An 18,332-nucleotide genomic window follows, 5' to 3' on the forward strand; every position below is an offset into this window, starting at 1 on the left:
ATAGCCCTGATAAAGCTGTTCCAACTGAGCAGTGATATCAGGGCTCTCTCAGCCTCACCCACCTCACAGGGTATCTGTTGTGGGGAGAGGAAAGGGAAGGCAAATGTAAGCCACTCTGAGACTCCTTCAGGTACAGAAAAGTGGCATATAAGAACCAAGTCTTCTTCTTCTTCATTTCCACTCCCTTCAGAAAAGCATACCCTGTCCTGTTATCATATAGCCTTAAATCCCTTCATAAAAATGCCCTTTTCAAGAAGATGACTTAAGAGGTACTATGATAACCATCTTCAAATACTTGAACAGCAGTCACATAGGGGATGGAGCGGAGTTGTTTTCTGTTGCCCCAGAGGGTTGGACCAGAACCAAAGGGTTGAAAGTAATTGAAAAGAATTTTCAGCTAAATATCCGGAAGAAGTTCCTGGCATAACAGTTCCTCAGTGGAACAGGCTTCCTCGGGAGGTGGTGAGTTCTCATTCTTTGGAAGTTTTAAACCAGAGTCTAGATTCATCTGACAGAAATGCGGATTTTATCAACTTAGGCAGATTGTGAGTGGGTGGCGGGTAGTTTGAGTTCCTGCATTCTGACCCTGGAGATCCCTTACAACTCTATGATTCCATGATTCTATGAAGGTCACCCAGAGAGCTTCATGAGAGGATCTAAACCCAGATCTTCTGGGTCCTAGTCCAACGCCCTGATGGCTTATGCCAGTGGTGGCCAAATCCATGGACATCCAGAGAGACACAGTTTGGCCACGCCTGACTTATACTACCTACCCTGGCTCTTGGGTTGCGTGTTGTGTAGACCTTGTGAGCAGGAAGAATTCACAGTGCTTATTTTTAGAAGCAGTTCCCGTGGCACCAACCGTCCAGCCATCAGGGCCTCTCTTCAACCCAGCGTTGAGGTTTGGACAACCCCCACATGCACACAGCAAAAAGATGAATCCAGAGGAAATGCCCGAGACCTGGAGACCTGGATCCCTGCACCAGCGCTGGTCGTATCAGATAAGTCACTGTTAGCACTCCCAAATTGTTTGTTTGCTCCAGAGGTGTGATGCAGCAACCCCTTCAGAGCACCATCCTGTGTCACACTTTGGCTTGTTTATTTTGACTCCCGAGTGGTTTCCGTATTCCTAACCCTGGAACACCCCTGGCCAACCACACACACACATACACGGGAGAGGAAAAATGCCCCTCTTCAGGTTAAAAAAATACACGGCAAGACAAATTTAGTTACAAACAAATCCAGCCGAAGGAAACTGAGCAATAAAAGGGTGCACTCATGCTGGAGAGCCAGGCAGCTTTCTCTGGTTACAAATCACCCACTAAGGCAACAAGGAGGGCATTGACTCTTCCTAACGGGAGGCGGGAAAGGAGCCCAAACGGAAGACGCCTTTGACACCTGCTCATTCCCTTAGGAAGGCTGTTTCTCCCCCCCTTCAAGTGTACAAGTGCCCCCCAGAAAGGACAACAAAAAGATAAATCAGCCGGCTGGTCTACTGGTTGGCAGACCACAGACACAACAAATTGACACAGCTGGGTGCAACCATGAAAAGATAGGAAAACCTGGACGGAGGTGGTGGGACAGTATTGCTGAGTTCAGCATTGCAGCCAAGTGAAATGTGCACCCATGGTGGTGGGACAAAGCCCATGGCACGGACTGGCCAAGTCCTTATCTTCGGAGAAGGACAGAGGTGAGTTCTCCGGCTCTCCCTGGCTGCGCCAATCTGACCTTATGGGTTCCCCACTGCTAGTAGCTGAGTAGCGTAGCTCCTAAAAAGACCCAAGGCACAATTCTGAATAGCGAGTAGGAAGGTTTAGGAAAAGAAGAGATGGAGGTGGAAAAGGCCCCGAGGAGAGGGTTAGACAGACAGAAAGTGAAGGCCTAACAGCATGTCAAAAAGACCTCCAGCTGCGCCCAGATCCACCACAAGGGCTTTGGATCAGAGGTGAATTGGGAGCTCCCCATCGGAAATTCAATTCCCAGACATGCAGGGGCCTGATTCAGATCAAGGCTGGGATAAGGCATGAAAGGGAGGGAGGTGAGCCTCTCCCCACCAAAATCAGAGTCTAGCAGCACCTTTAAGACCGACAAAGATGTATTCAAGGCGTGAGCTTTCGAGTGCCTGCACGGTTTCCATGTCCATCTGGCCACGGGCCCCTCCTTGCGAGGGGTCTGAGGACTTTCACATCCTTCACTGAGCGGCTGATCCGTTTTTAAAGGCAGAAATGCTGAACTCGGGACCTTCTGCAGATGCTCTGCCACGGAGCCCCGGCCCCCATGCTCCTTGGTGCACGCCCAATGCTGGTTTTAAAGACGGAGAGGAAACTTTAGTCTGGCGCCTCTAAGCTCAACAAAGCTTCTTTCCGGGGATCTGCTTTTGTAAGCAGGCAAACTGCTCCAAGACATCAGGCAGAGAGAGGAAACAAAGGCCCGTGATAAGAAGCCGGCTGTCTCCCGCGTCCGCGATTGGAAGCCTTTGGGGCCCTTGCGCTTCATCCATTTGGCTTGAAAAGGCCAGGGGAGGGGAGGGGCCCCCCGACCTCACCCCTTGCCGGTTCGACTGCCAGAGAACTCTGGCCCTCCCCCATGAAATCAAGGCTCTCAACATCAAAAAAAAAAGAAAAAAGAAAAACAAAGAGTTAATTGAAACATTCAGCTGGAAACTTTGCATCCAGGAGGCTTAATTTAACACACCTGGATAATGGGGCTCATCCAAGGCTGTGATGTTTTCTCAAAACAATCCGGTGCCAAAGAAGAGAAGTAATCCCACCTCATGGCCTCGGGACCCACCCTTCCCCAGGCAGTCAATTCTAATGCATCAGGGCTCCCTGATGGAAACGCTGGTCCCACCCAGGCCATGGGGTTGCTAGAGAAGGCTCCATGATCTGCCTCTTCTAGTCAGCCAAATGCAAAACAGCAGGGGAGGGGAAAGGCACACCAAGCCTGTTCTGCTGGAATCTTTCATCTGCTCTGAGGAGTCTTCGGTCACCAATCTCACAACTGCATTCCAAACAAAGCCCAAGTCCAGCACAGTTTGAGCTTTTGTGTGCCTCCGCACTTTGTCAGATGCCAACACAGCATCACATGCCCATAGCCTGGGTAGACCCTTACTTCCAAGGGGGCCTGCTTTCCCCAGCCTCCCTTCCCTGCTCCCTTGTTCCTTCTGCCTCTGAAGCTGAGCCTGTTATCTCTTACGGTTTCCTCCGTTTAATGTTGAAAGGAATGCAAGCAATCTGGCCTGGCTCTTCACGACTGGGTGCAAAGACGTTTGAAGATTGGTTTCACTTTGTGGTTCAGGTGAAGTAGCCTGCCCGTGGAACACCTTTTGGCACGCAAATGCCAGGGAACGGGGGTTGAGGACTGAGGGTATATCTGTTCCTGATATCGGATTCTGTGAAGGTTCAAGAGGGTGGCAGGTGACAGCGGATGAGCAATACGGTTGTGAGTGTCCTGCATAACACAGGGGGTCAGACTAGATGACCCAGGAGGTCCCTTCCAACTCTATTGTCCTCTGATTCTATGTTCCTTCGATACTCCGTGTGGCATCTTCAGTAAAGTCCCTCTGCAATGGTGAGTTCTTGCAGTTGCTCCTCTAGAATCCCGATGAAGTTACTTTTGGCTTCTCGCTGCAAAGAGCCTGTGTCTGCTTTGGTGCTCTCACGGGTCCTGACACACAATGCCCACCTGAAACTACAGGTGTAGTCTGACTTTATTACCCACTCATCCGCCGCTGTTGATAAGGCTGACCTTGGGCTACCCATCTGAATCTATTCTTCAGTGATCATCTGGGCAAGAACTCTGCTTTTCGCTGGGGCCGTTTCTCCTTTTGACTTCTTATCGCCTACGGTGATGGCAGCAAATTCCATATTTTAATCACTCTCCGTGTCCAGTAGTCGTTCCTTGGGGTGCTCTTCCCCTTCCAAAGCAGGAATAGTCATCAACTTCTATTTTTAACACAGGAGAAGAAGCTGGGGTAGCGAGGATGACAGCCAGAAATAGCTCCGAAAGGCTGGCTGAGGTTTGACTGTCGCCCCGAGAAGACCCGGGTTGGAACAACACACCTTGTTGTCAAAACAGGACTCCACCCTGACTACCAGGTGGGGAGAAGAAAGCAACGGAAGGCTCAACCCACCAGAGAGATTTTGCTCGTGTTAAAAGCCGGGCAGCTGCAAGCAAACAGATGGTTGGAGAGAGACCTGGGTTCGAGACACAAGGGGGTTCTGCAAAGCAATGAGTGCGATACTCACAAAGGAGCATCTGGCAACTGTACACAAGCTCTGCCGTAAGAGTCACAATTTGTAAATGTTTGTATTTTGTACACATGAGATGTGGAGGGGCCTGAGATAGGCAAGAAGCAAGAGGATGCAAAGCTGCCTTGCTGATAAGATACAGGAACAATTCTTTGACACAAGGAAGCTGCGTCGGTATTGTCTGCTTCGAGCGGCAGAGGCTCTTCAAGGTCCCAGGTGAAGATCTGACATGTCACCTGCTACCTAAACCTTCTCTTTGCTGGAGTTGCTGAGAACTACACCAAGCCCAAATAATAAAAACATCCTGGGCCTGCTTGGTGTCGTGGTTAGGAGTGCGGACTTCTAATCTGGCGAGCTGGGATTGATTCCACGCTCCCCCACATGCAGCCAGCTGGGTGACTTTGGGCTTGCCACAGCACTGATAAAGCTGTTCTGACCGAGCAGTGATATCAGCGCTCTCTCAGCCTCACCCATCTCACAGGGTGTCTGTTGTGGGGAGAGGAAAGGGAAGGAGAATGTAAGCCGCTTTGAGACTCCTTCAGGTAGAGAAAAGCGGCATGTAAGAACCAACTCTTCTTCTTCAGTAGTATCAGGGCTCTCTCAGCCTCACCTCCCTCGGAGGGTGTCTGTTGTAGGGTTGTGCGATTCGGCTGGTTCGGCGGCCGTTCCCTCCGGGCGCAGCCAGCGCCGCACCGCAGGGGGGGGAGGGCGGTGCCGGCAGCGGCGTGACAGCGGGCGCAACCACGCAGGCGTGCCTGTGTGGTTGCGCCCGCTGTCACGCCGCTGCCGGCACCGCCCTCCCCCCCGCGCGGAGTGGCGCTGGCTGCGCCCGGAGGGAACGGCCGCCGAACCAGCCGAATCGCACAACCCTAGTCTGTTGTGGGGAGAGGAAAGGGAAGGAGATTGTAAACCACTTTGGGACTCATTCGGGGAGAGAAAAGCGGCATATAAGAACCAATTTTTCTTCTTCTAATTGCTGAACGGTCTTCAAGGGCAACTCCACGTGGCTGTAGTCAAGTCCTTAGCCTCCAGATAGAGGCATGTGGCACTCAGGCAGATCTGAGGGCAGGTCACCCAGCTGGCTGCATGTGAAGGAGGAGTGGAGAATCAAACCCAGCTCTCCAGAATCGAGGCTGCCACTCTTAACCACAACACCAAGTGGGCTCTTGACGTAGACCGGCAACATTTAATCCTGTGCTTTCATGGGCAAGTGTCCGAGGAAGTGTGCATGCCCATGAAAGCTTATGCCCAGAATTAAACTTTGTGGGTCTCAAAGGTGCCACCGGACTCAAAACTTTGTCCTGTGAAAGAAAAAAAAACATCAGATGTGAGAAATCATGGCAAAAATAAACCAGTCACATAATATTAATAGGAATCATGGGTGAGAAGAAGAAGAAGAAGAAGAAGAAGAAAGAAGAAGAAGAAGAAGAAGAAGAAGAAGAAGAAGAAGAAGAAGAAGAAGAAGAAGAAGAAGAAGAAGAAGAAGAAGAAGAAGAAGAGAAGAAGAAGAAGAAGAAGAAGAAGAAGAAGAAGAAGAAGAAGAAGAAGAAGAAGAAGAAGAAGAAGAAGAAGAAGAAGAAGAAGAAGAAGAAGAAGAAGAAGAAGAAGAAGAAGAAGAAGAAGAAGAAGAGAAGAAGAAGAATAAGAAGAAGAGAGAAGAAGAGAAGAAGAAGAAGAGAAGAAGAAGAAGAAGAAGAAGAAGAAGAAGAAGAAGAAGAAGAGAAGAAAGTTCAACCACATTTCAAGAGGGGTTCCATTACCATGAACGATGGCCAGGCGGCCCAATCTCCAATTGGAAAGGTGCTTCCAGCAAGCTGATTTATATCAGATTCCTAGCGGAGGAACTCCTAAATCAACAGCGCTGGGGAGGCGAAAGTGCAGGGCCAGCTTTTCTGGCCGTGGCTGAGAGCAAACGGAGAGCTAGTGAGGTGAAGGATTGCAGCCGAGGTCGTGTCCTGCCAAGGCCCTCAACGTAAACACAGGTGTTGTGGAAGGAAAGTGGATGGGGCTAACCCCGTCCGGCAGCCAGGGAAATACTGGCAAAGGCACAGCTGAATTTCAGTCCTGCAGTTAAAACAGAGCGGGCTGGGGGTGGGGGTGTTTCAAAACATACCTATCTGTCGATCTAAAGGCTCAAATCTTCAGGCTCGGACACCTGCTGCCTTGTGCTCCTGTAGCTACCTGACCGGCTACCCTTCTTTATTTATATAAGTGGGCCGAGGGCGCCGGGCTGGCCTTCCCCTCTCTCCTTCCCCCCTTCCCGCCTCTTTCCATGCAGCGTGAAGCAGCCCAAGGTTATCGCCACCGTCATTTACTGGCATTTAACAAAGATTATTTTTGTATATGCGGGGGGGGGGGGGAGGTGAGGCTGAAGCAGCCGGCCTTTTGGACGCATCCCGCTCTGTGAGGTGCCAGAGGCCGAGTGTTTCCTGACGGATGCCTGCGAGTGTTTCAAACAGGTACGTGGAAGAGCCGAGTCAACAGGGCAAGAAAGGGCACGTGGGAACGGGCGAAACCTCAGGCTTGTGGCAGAACAAGCTGCCAAGGAGCAACGCGCACGTACCCGAACCCCTGGGCCTGTGTACAACGAGAAGAAGAGCTGGTTTTTTTGTATGCCCCGGCCTTTTCACTGCTTCAAGGGGGCTCCAAGCGGCTTCCCTCCGCCTTTCCCCTTCCTCTCCCCCGCAACAGATACCCTGCGAGGGAGGTGGGGGCTCAGAGAGGCCTGACAGAACTGCTCTGTGAGAACAGCTCTGTGAGTGGCCCCAGGTCACCCAGCCGGCTGCGTGTGGAAGAGCGGGGAGATCGAACCCCCGTCCTCCAGATTAGAGGGCTCCGATCTTAACCACGACACCGCACTGGCTCTCTAGCAAGCAACTAGGCCCATCCAGTTCAGCCCCCCACGTTCTTGGGGACATGGTTTGAAGTCATTACCTCCCCCGGCTCTACCCCTCAAATCTCCAGGTATTTCCCAACCCAAAGATGGCAACTTTACCCCCCCTCCCCGACCTTCTTCAACTGGAAGATACCGTTTCGGGTACCGAAGAGAGAAAAGGAATTATGCTCGGCGACAGCACCGATGCGAGGCTTCCTGCCTTGCCTCAGATGCCATGCAATGTGCACAAGGAAGCGCAAGGCGCAGGAAGGATCACCTCCCCAAACAGACACTGCACAGATCACAGGCCCGTGCAGTGCAGGGAGGCGGCACATACCCCCGCGAGCAAGACGGGTGTCGTTTCCAGCTTCGATTCCCCTTTGCCAGCGTTTTAGAGGAAGGAAAATAACAGGGCAGGCTCCCTGGCCAGGCAGGGAGAAGAAAGCAAAGAATATCCCCTCTATCTGTGCCTCCCGGATGAGCAACAGTGGCCTTTGGGGGCAAACTGGTTGGTTGGAGGCGGTTCGGTTGTTTTTTCCCCCCCACCCCGGGTCATTTCTGAGAAGTTTCGTACCCTTGAAAGTTCGAGATTGATAGCGTTGGCTGGGGCATAATGCGGGCAGGTGTCGGGCGACGTTTCCCACACGTACTTTGAGGGGCTGAAAAGGCTTTTGATGGTGTCTCCAGAGGACTTTGGGCTTGAGATTCTGCTGAGCCTCCACACACACACACACACACCCCTTTGGAAACGGAGACATTTATGACACACAGTTCTGCTCCTTGGCTTCTGTGGTTACCGAGACGCACGGCCCATCAACTTTTCTCCTCTGCGCTAAGCACCTGTCGGGAATGACCTTTCTCTTTCCTTTGCGCACTTAAGACAGAGCCCTGGAGATGCCAGGAGGAGATCAGATTCCTTCAGGAACAACCTTGTAAAGGATGAGAGGGAAAGCGGGTGGGCGGTGGGGCGGGGGAAAGAAAAAACCTGGCTTGGTGTCCTTTGATCGGCAAGATCCTCCATACCCATGCCTTAAAACAGGGGTAGTCAACCTGTGGTCTTCCAGATGTCTGTGGACTACAATTCCCATGAGCCCCTGCCAGCGTTTGCTGGCAGGGGATCATGGGAATTGTAGTCCACGGACATCTGGAGGACCACAGGTTTGACTGCCCGTGCCTTAAAAGAAAGCTGATCTTCCTCACGGAGGTCAGGTGAATTGAAGGGGAGGACGAAACCGTCAGATTTACTGCCTTCGATGAGTCATAGATTCCTTTCCTGACACATTCTTACTCCTTGTGTTTGAACTAATAAAATATAAATGAAATACGCACAGAACACGGAAACATCCAGATGCTGAGCAAAACCTGGCTGTGTGGTGGCATCCGCGCAGCGTGCTTAATCAAATCCTGCACATACGATAAATAAAATCAAAACCAACGATGTGAGAGGCCTGAAGAACGGGACTCGGAGAGTTTCACGGCACGTCAGTGGCAAACTTGGCAGGGATCTGCAGCACCTGCCAAAGTAAACCTCAGGAAGGAAGAGATAGAATCATAGAATCATAGAGTTGGAGGGGACCTCCTGGGTCATCTAGTCCAACCCCCCTCACTATGCAGGACACACACAACCTTATCGCTCGTCCACTGTCACCTGCCACCCCCTTGAGCCTTCACAGAATCAGCCTCTCCATCAGATGGCGATCCAGCCTCTGTTTAAAATCTCCAAAGATGGAAAACTCACCACCACCCGAGAAAGCCTGTTCCACTGAGAAACCGCTCTAAATGTCAGGAATATCTTCTGGATGTTTAGACGGAATTTAGAATCACAGAGTTGGAAGGAACCTCCTGGGTCATATAGTCCAACCCCCTGCACTATGCAGGACACTCACATCCCTATCACTCATCCCTGTAACCTTGCCACCACTTGAGCCTTCACAGAATCAGCCTGTATTGTTAGGAGGAGGGGCTTCATGCCCGATCAGATCCAAATGAGCCTACCCAACTGCTGTGGTCTTCTCGGAAGGCCCTGCTTCAAGTACCTCTGCCATCTGGGGTAAAAGACAATTCCAGGGCCTTCTTGGTTGTGGCACCAGAACTAGGCAATTCCTTCTTCAGGGCGATCGCTCGGTTCCATTCTCTCGGTTTCTGCCAGCAGGTGGGGGCTTTTCTGGTTTTCCTGGCCTTGTCGCTGACCCTTTTTCTGTTCATGTGTCTAGGTGAGTCCTGTTTTGCTTTATATAGGTGTAGAACTAGATCTAGATGTATCTATATCTATCTCTCTCTCTATCTCTCACTCACTCTATCTCTCACTCTATCTCTCACTCTATCTCTATCTCTCACTCTATCTCTATCTCTCACTCTATCTCTATCTCTCTATCTCTCTATCTCTCTATCTCTCTCTCTCTCTCTCTCTCTCTCTCTCTCTCTCTCTCTCTCTCTCTCTCTCTCTTCTCTCTCTCTCTCTCACTCTCACTCTCACTCTCACTCTCACTCTCTCACTCTCACTCTCTCACTCTCTCACTCTCTCACTCTCTCACTCTCTCTCTCTCTCTCTCTCTCTCTCTCTCTCTCTCTCACCTCTCTCACTCTCTCACTCTCTCACTCACTCTCTCTCTCTCTCTCTCTCTCTCTCACTCTCTCTCTCTCTCTCTCTCTCTCTCTCTCTCTCTCTCTCTCTCTCTATCTATCTATCTATCTATCTATCTATCTATCTATCTATCTATATATATATATATATACATTAAAAGCCTCTTTTAATGTCTTTATTGTTTGCCACAATGGGAATCCACTCAGAAATGTTCCTGATAAAAATAAAAATACATTCACTCGTGGACTTGATACTATTTATACAGCACTTTCAAGCAGTTACAATTACCTGGGGCTCATGGTAACTGTAGTCCGTGGACCTCTGGAAAGCCGCAGCTTGGTCGGTTTTCAAGGCGCGAGGGCATTCAGCAGCAGATTGCCGTTGTCTGCCCCTGCATCACAACGCTTGCATTCCTTGGGGGTCTCCCATCCAAATACTAACCAGAATCGATCCAGCTTAGCTTCCAGGACCTGAAGAGATCAGACTAGCTTGGGCTATCCAAGCCGAGGCAGTTGCCAAATTTACAGACAAATTTTAAAAGCCAACCTATAAGATAACAGCGCTTGCACCCATCAAAACCTAGGCTCTTCCCAGCCTGCAGTAATAATTTGGGGCCACAAAATGAGAAGTAGCCAATGCAATGATAGGCATGAACCGAATATGGAAGAGTAAGGATATCAGCCTTAGTACAAAGTGCCGGCTAGTCAACGCCGTTGTCTTCCCCATAACAACCCATGGATGTGAAAGCTGGACCCTGAAGAAGGAAGACAGGAGGAGAAGAGATGCTTTCGAATTATGGTGTTGGAGACGAATGCTGTGAATCCCATGGACAGCCAAAGTTACCAACAAGAGAGTTTTAGAGAGGAGCAAACCAACTGTGTCATTAGAAGGCAAGTTATTACAGCTAAAGATCACTTAGTTTGGACACATCCTGTGATCAAATTCACTAGAAAAATCATTAATGCTCAGCATGGTGAGCGGCAAAAGGAAACGTGGTCGCCAAAGGATCCGCTGGCTCGACACGAACAAAGACCATACAGGGATGACCATGAACCAATTAAAAGAAGCAGTCAGAGACAAGGGCGCATGGAGAAGACTTTCCTATAGAATCGCCTAGGGTCGGACACGACTGAACAGATAACATCATCGATGCAACCAAGTGTAATCCCCAGAGCTACTCTTGAAATGGGCCAGTTTACAGGCAGGGCTATCACCTGACTTTAAGGTATCGGCTCAAAACTCAGAAAGGAGTTGTTTACAATAGGGCTTCAACCCTTTCTTGCAGCCGAGCGTAATCCGACAAGAGTCTTCAAGGCTAAGAGGACAGATGGCAAGTTTTCCTTTAGAAACCAACATTGTTTAGGTACTTAGGAAGGACCGTATGTTTGCTTTTGTAGTGAAGAAATGAGTGGGAAGGGCTCCTTTCCGCAAAAATGTCCTCGGCAGCTGAGGAATGCACATAAGCCGAAACAAGTCCGGCTTGCAATAAGAGGAAGCGGATATGGCTGCAAACCCTCAATGCGGAGAGACAAACAACAGGGATCTTGTTAAAAGGAAGATACAGATCATCTCTCATGCGGTCGCAAATGGGAGTGAAGATCGCAATCACGGAAGATGCCTACTGTTTATTGATTCCATTCAGAGGCATCTGGTGGTGATTCTCAGGCGCTTTCTCCGGTTTCCCAGCCTATATCTAAATTTAGACAGAGATGGTCCCCAACAATCCCTGGGCAACTGGCAGGGGGGCCGAGTCTGGGGAGGATGTCGTGTCACATCCGGGTCACGCTCTAATCTGCCTTCCGCGGTCTCTATGATCTTTACCATGGAGATTAGGGGAAATCTCCCCATATTGGCAGCCATCTTGGTTCAGTGGTTCAGCTGAAGAACCGGGCATGATTCCCCACTCCACCTCCACATGCAGCCAGCTAGGTGACCTTGAGCTAGTCATGGTTCTCTCAACAGCCACCCACTGTGAATGCTTCTGATGGCCCATATTCTCCAGCTCCACCAGGAACAGGCAGGTGCGGGCCTACGAGCAAGGGAGCTGATTGGGGAAGGACATGGGGTGGGCAGTGAGGAAGGGGTGTGTGGGCAAGCTGGAAGGGAGGTGGGCAATAAAAGCTGCCATGGTGGGAAGGGGAGAGGCCCCAAACATTGTCTGCCTAGGACCTTACCCCCCTCCCCCCAAAATTGGGATGGGTTCGGATCACAATATAGAATCATAGACTCATAGAGTTGGAAGGGGCCACACAGGCGATCTAGTCCAACCCCCTGCTCAACGCAGGATCAGCCCAAAGCATCCTAAAGCATCCAAGAAAAGTGTGTATCCAACCTTTGCTTGAAGACTGCCAGTGAGGGGGAGCTCACCACCTCCTTAGGCAGCCTATTCCACTGCTGAACTACTCTGACTGTGAATTTTTTTTCCCTGATATCTAGCCTATATCGTTGTACTTGAAGTTTAAACCCATTACTGTGTGTCCTCTCCTCTGCAGCCAACGGGAACATCTTCCTGCCCTCCTCCAAGTGACAACCTTTCAAATACTTAAAGAGGGCTATCATGTCCCCTCTCAACCTCCTTTTCTCCAGGCTGAACATTCCCAAGTCCCTCAACCTATCTTCATAGGGCTACATATTGCACAGACGCTCCCTTTTAAATGGGGAAACCTCATGTTCACATGGGAGAAATTCCCTGCAAGTGGAAGAAGAGGAAAATGTTGGTCGATGTTGGTTATTGATGTACATGTACATGTACATGTTCTACAGACTGTTTTATGTATGGTTCTCTGTTATAATGTAAACCGCCCTGAGCCTCCGGGGAGGGCGGTATAGAAGTATGATAAATAAATAAATAAATAAATAAATAAATAAATAAAATAAAACCCAGAAGGGTATCTTAGTTATTTCCATAAGAAACTGGTCATTCACAAAGCCCAGACAGCAAAAACACATGTTTTTGGGGGAAAGGGTTCCCCCTCCCCTTTTAAATTAAAAGGAATTGTCAACTTTTCGCAGGGCCTACATGACGGAGCTCTTCCGCCAGGTGTATGGTTGAGGTCAGGGTGGAGTCTCGGTGTCTCCATCAAAGGATCCTCCCTCGATGCCTTAAGATCTGACCTGTCGCTCCCAGCGGAAGAATGTTTGGCCCATCAGTTGAACCGGGGGGGGCGGGGGGGGAGGGCGGAAATACTAGTAAGAATGAGTTTAGTTTGCCATCTGTCTATTTATTTATTGTCGCAAGGGGTGTTTTTATAGGGTTTTACTGTATTTTTACTTATAGAATCATAGAATCATAGAGTTGGAAGGGGCCACACAGGCCATCTAGTCCAACCCCCTGCTCAACGCAGGATCAGCCCTAAGCATCCTAAAGCATCCAAGAAAAGTGTGTATCCAACTTTTGCTTGAAGACTGCCAGTGAGGGGGAGCTCACCACCTCCTTAGGCAGCCTATTCCACTGCTGAACTACTCTGACTGTGAAAAACTTTTTCCTGATATCTAGCCTATAACATTGTACTTGAAGTTTAAACCCATTACTGCGTGTCCTCTCCTCTGCAGCCAGCAGAAACAGCATCCTGCCCTCCTCCAAGTGACAACCTTTCAAATACTTAAAGAGGGCTATCATGTCCCCTCTCAACCTCCTTTTCTACTGTTTCATCTTGTGTAAAAACCAAAAGATAAATAAATATAATTAAAAAGCACCAGCCAAATCTCCCCCCAAAAGAGTATTCTTACAGAGGAAAGACCGCAAAGGAAGGGCAGAAGAAAATCCTTTGACAGTTAGGTCGCATTCCGGTGCATAAAAAACGCTCTTCCAATTTCGAAAGGATAATGTTTTACCGTGCCAACAAGTCTGCCTTGGCAGAGACCAAGTAATACCGGTAGATCTGCAAAAGCAGGGTGTCGTTTTGGGTGGCAATCCTGCCAGATCATCAGCGAGATGCACAACGGCCTGCCACCCTGAAACAGCCTCCCCGCTTGCGCTCCCTTTACCGGAATGGCCTCAGTTTCGTGCTTGCCTAAGGTGATGCCTGGTTGCGGGAACTCCTCGCCCGGATTGGCCTGTTTTATAATAACAGAGCAAGTTCGGAAAGCAATTCAAGAGTACCAGCCTCTTTTAGCTAAGTTTCAGCCCCACAGCAGCCGGTCTAGCGATCCCAAAATGGCATCGTCCGCCAGGTATGAACTCATTCGTCTCACTGAAGGAAAGGGTCACATGACCAGACTTAAGGCTGCCAATATCCTGGGTGGGATCAAACCTATAAAGCAGTGGTTCTCAACCTGGGGATCAGGACCCCTTTTGGGTGAGCAGCGGGGGGGGGGGTTGCTGCCATTATTATTATTATTATTATTATTATTATTATTATTATTATTATTATTATTATTATATTTATACCCCGCCTCCCCCCGAAGGCTCGAGGCGGCTTACATAACCCCGTCCCCTAAAACCATAAAATGACAATAAAAACCAATAATTTACAGTAATTGTAACAGTGATGGCGTAATCTACTCATTTGCTCTCCGCATCCTCATCTACGGCGGGGGGTGACGCTCTCTACCGCCAGTTTCTTGCCGCGCCATTGTTGCCGCTCCTCCTGCAGGCGCCACACAACAGCCTTGTGGGGTAGATCGAGTTAGAGTGTTCATCTCTCTGGAGCAGCGTAAAAGAGCGAGATCAGCATGGTGGGACAAGAGGCAGAACTGAACTGAGAAACCCCGGAAATAAATCAATTTATATACAATCATGAACCATGGATCTTCACGCCATTGGTCAGTTTCAGTTTAATTTTTGTGAAAGAACCCTTGCATAGTTTTATGGTTGGGGGTCACCACAACATGAGGAACTGTATTCAAGGGTTGTGGCATCAGGAAGGCTGAGAACCACTACTGTAAAGACACCGGAGCAATCTAAACGTTTTTTTCTTCATTTATTCAGGATGAGCCAGAACAGGATCTGGATACATAAGCCGTTTTCAAAACCAAGACTTTCATCAGTGGCTCATCGATAGAATCATAGAATCATAGAATCCTAGAGTGGGAAGGGGCCATACAGGCCATCTAGTCCAACCCCCTGCTCAACGCAGGATTAGCCCAGAGCATCCTAAAGCATCCAAGAAAAGTGTGTATCCAACCTTTGCTTGAAGACTGCCAGTGAGGGGGAGCTCACCACCTCCTTAGGCAGCCTATTCCACTGCTGAACTACTCTGACTGTGAAAATCTTTTTCCTGATATCTAGCCTATATCGTTGTACTTGCAGTTTAAACCCATTACTGCGTAATGGGTAGATCCTTATCAAGAGTGTAAGTGTTCTTATTTTCTAGAAGATTCTCTGGAGTGTATTATGATAGCTCATTCACTAATCTTCAAGTATCAAACTGGCCATCGGTCCTTGCAGTCGAATGGGGGAAGCGCGATAGCAATCTGTGGTCTTTCTATGCTGCTGGCAGGGGCTCATGGGAACTGTAGTTCATGGACACCTAGCAAAGTAATTTTCCGAAGGGTGTTGAGATTCCCCACATGGGACAGGGCCGAAGTCTACTGAACATTTTTGCCCTGGGCTGTTGCTAAAACAAGACTCCAAGCGCCAAGCTGCTTCTCAAGAGCTGTGCAGGTGGAAGAGCCTGTGCAGGTGGAAGAAGAATGCACCACGAGAAAGGAACCTGCAAAACATCACGGGAAGTGCACTCTGGTGGTTAACAAAAGAGGAGCATGGCTGGCTTTGTTTGTTTGGTTTCCAAAGAGACCGCACATGGAAAGGCTAAAAGCAGATTATTAATATGCCTAGGCTACAGAATACGGTTTGGGGCTCAAGGTGGGCAGCCTTCTCTTATCACAGGAAAGGGAGAGTAAAATTTCAAGGAAATTGAGGCTGCAATCCTATGCACTCTTACTTGAGAGTAAGCCCCATTAAATACAGTGGAATTCACTTATTTGATGGAGAAGACAGGGAGAAGAGGAGCAATCCTACTCCAATCGTTTGTTCCATAAGAGGATGGGCAGAGTTCGACACACCATCTCATGCATCCAGTTTGCTGCAATGTATATCAGGGGTGGCCAAACCGTGGTTCTCCAAATGCCCATGGACTACGATTCTCATGTCATGTTGGCAGAGGCTCATGGGCATTGTAGGCCATGGAGATCTAAAGAACCACCATTTGGCCACCACAGCTGTATATGGATCTGTGAACTGGGGTAGAAGAGGAAGAAGAAGAAGAGTTGATTCTTATATGCTGCTTTTCTCTACCCGAAGGAGTCTCAAAGCGACTTATAAACCATTTTTTGGTTGGGCTGTCAGGGTCAGGGGAAAGGAAGTAAGGCTAAAGTCACACCCGCAAATGCTCTCAGCACCAAAGTCTGTGACTATATCAGAAACACACAATGGGGTATTATAAAGTGACGTGATGAGATGATAGAGATCTTATATCTGATAGAGGTCTGAAACAGGCACACGGAAAATTATAAAGGCAGGACTGCCGCAAAGTGTGCGTTCCCCCCCCTCTTCCTTTTGTCCAAAAGGAAAAGGCAGCGGTCGCTCCTGCTTGCTTCCGAAAGCAGCCCTCCAAAGCAGTTCAAAAGCTGCAGGAACCGATTGGTGAACGTCCCTGAAATGGGTTTTCGAACATCTGCACCTCGCCGTTAAGCTCTTTTGGGGGACTGTTTGGACCCTCCTGTTGGATTTCCCCAAGGGAAGAGGCTTAATTTATCACTGTGTCAGCACAGCATGAGCTGTTTTCTTGCTTCCCCACCCCTCCCCTCCTCTGGCATCCTTTGGAAGCCCTTTGGAATCCTTTGTGTGGACAGGTGTATAAATAGGGCTCCCTCCCCCCCACACACACCCCGACTGGGAGCCACAAGGCACCTGCAGTAATAAAACACCACGAGAGATAATGCTCTGTGTTTTCAGCTTCATCCCACAGCACGCTTCTCAAAATCTGTCTTTCCCCGGAGTGTTGTCTGAAAACGGACGTCACCAAAGAAGCCATTGGGTAGCACAGGGAGCTGGTTTTACATTTAGTACACAGTGGCAACTGCCTAAGGAAACCTTCTGGTGAGGCTGCGAGAGCCCTGCCAGGACTCCTCTGTGAGAGCAGCACTATCAGGACTGTGACTGGCCCAAGGTCACCCAGCTGGCTGCATGAGTAAGAGTGGAGAATCAAACCCAGCTCACCAGATTAGAAACTGCCACTCTTAACCACGACACCACGCTGGCTTCCTGGGTCAATCACTGGCCCTTGGCCTAACATACCTTGCAGGGGTGCTGTGAGAATACAAGAGAGAACACTGTCCACCGCCCAGCCCTCCTCAGAGGATTGTTGTTGCTGTTAGGTGCGAAGTCGTGTCCAACCCATCGCGACCCCATGGACAACGATCTTCCAGGCCTTCCTGTCCTCTACCATTCCTCGAAGTCCATTTAAGTTTGCACCGACTGCTTCAGTGACTCCATCCAGCCACCTCATTCTCTGTCGTCCCCTTCTTCTTTTGCCCTCGATCGCTCCCAGCATTAGGCTCTTCTCCAGGGAGTCCTTCCTTCTCATGAGGTGGCCAAAGTATTTGAGTTTCATCTTCAGGATCTGGCCTTCTAAGGAGCAGTCAGGGCTGATCTCCTCTAGGACTGACTGGTTTGTTCGCCTTGCAGTCCAAGGGGACTCGCAAGAGTCTTCTCCAGCACCAGAGTTCAAAAGCCTCAATTCTTTGACCCTCGGCCTTCCTTAGAGTCCAACTTTCACAGCCATACATTGCTGTGAAATACATCCTCAGAGGTTGGGCAGGGTAAAAAAAACAACAACCCCCCAAAATGAGGCAATGACAGAGAGAGACAGGAGCTCAAAGCAGAAAAAAGAAACCATAAGAACGCAGACCTGTTGCTTACTGTTTCTGAGAGCACGGAGAGGAATGACAGATGGGTTGGGCACCTGTCCCTCACCTGGAAGTCTAAAAGACAACTGCCCAATATTTCGGCTTGTTTCTCTGCGTTTCAAATCAGGACCGACTGCATCGCGGCTATCTTTAGCAAGACGTCTGGCGAGGAAGATTAAGCATCGTCTTCTTCCGCAGCCAGGATCAAGACAGGGGAACAATTAGGCCACTTGGCAAGGGGGGGGGGTTCCCTCCAGGCCAAGAACAAGGGAGACACGTTCAAGCATCAGGACATGCATTTAACTCTCTGCTTCTGGAAAGCATCGCTTAACCGAGATGGTACGAGACTGAGGGGGCTTTTCCCCGCTTGGCCCTTGAACGAATCGCACCTAACCGAAAACGCTAGCGGAAAAAGCACGGTAGTGCGGGACGAGTCGGCCAAACCGCAGGCAGAACAAACAGTAACCGAAGAGACGGGCTTTAAATTACACGACGCATTGGTTTTAGATCTGTTCAAGTGATCTACTGCGCAGAGACCTGGGGGACGGCAGCAGACGCACCACAGTGGGACACCGGGGCTACAGGAGGGTCTCTGGTCCACCCCCAGCTACGTTGGGGGGCAGCCAGCAAGCAGTAAACTCAGCAGGAAGGCAAGGTTTTTATATTTGGGGGGAAGGGGGGATCCCAGAACCATTTAGGAACAGAATACAAAACTTCCCTTACCTACGTCCACTTGTACCTGAAGAAGCGTGCCTGCTCACAAAAGGTTATA

The 18,332-nt window shown here is 49.6% G+C and overlaps 1 protein-coding gene across 1 annotated transcript in view; it reads right to left on the reverse strand.

Annotated features, from left to right (window-relative positions):
* CFAP299 (cilia and flagella associated protein 299) overlaps window positions 1–18,332 on the reverse strand; it is a 223,368-nt gene that overhangs the window by 195,293 nt on the left and 9,743 nt on the right. The window lies entirely within an intron of this gene.

This window comes from Paroedura picta, chromosome 10 (assembly GCF_049243985.1).
Source record: "Paroedura picta isolate Pp20150507F chromosome 10, Ppicta_v3.0, whole genome shotgun sequence".
Taxonomy (NCBI): domain Eukaryota; kingdom Metazoa; phylum Chordata; class Lepidosauria; order Squamata; family Gekkonidae; genus Paroedura; species Paroedura picta.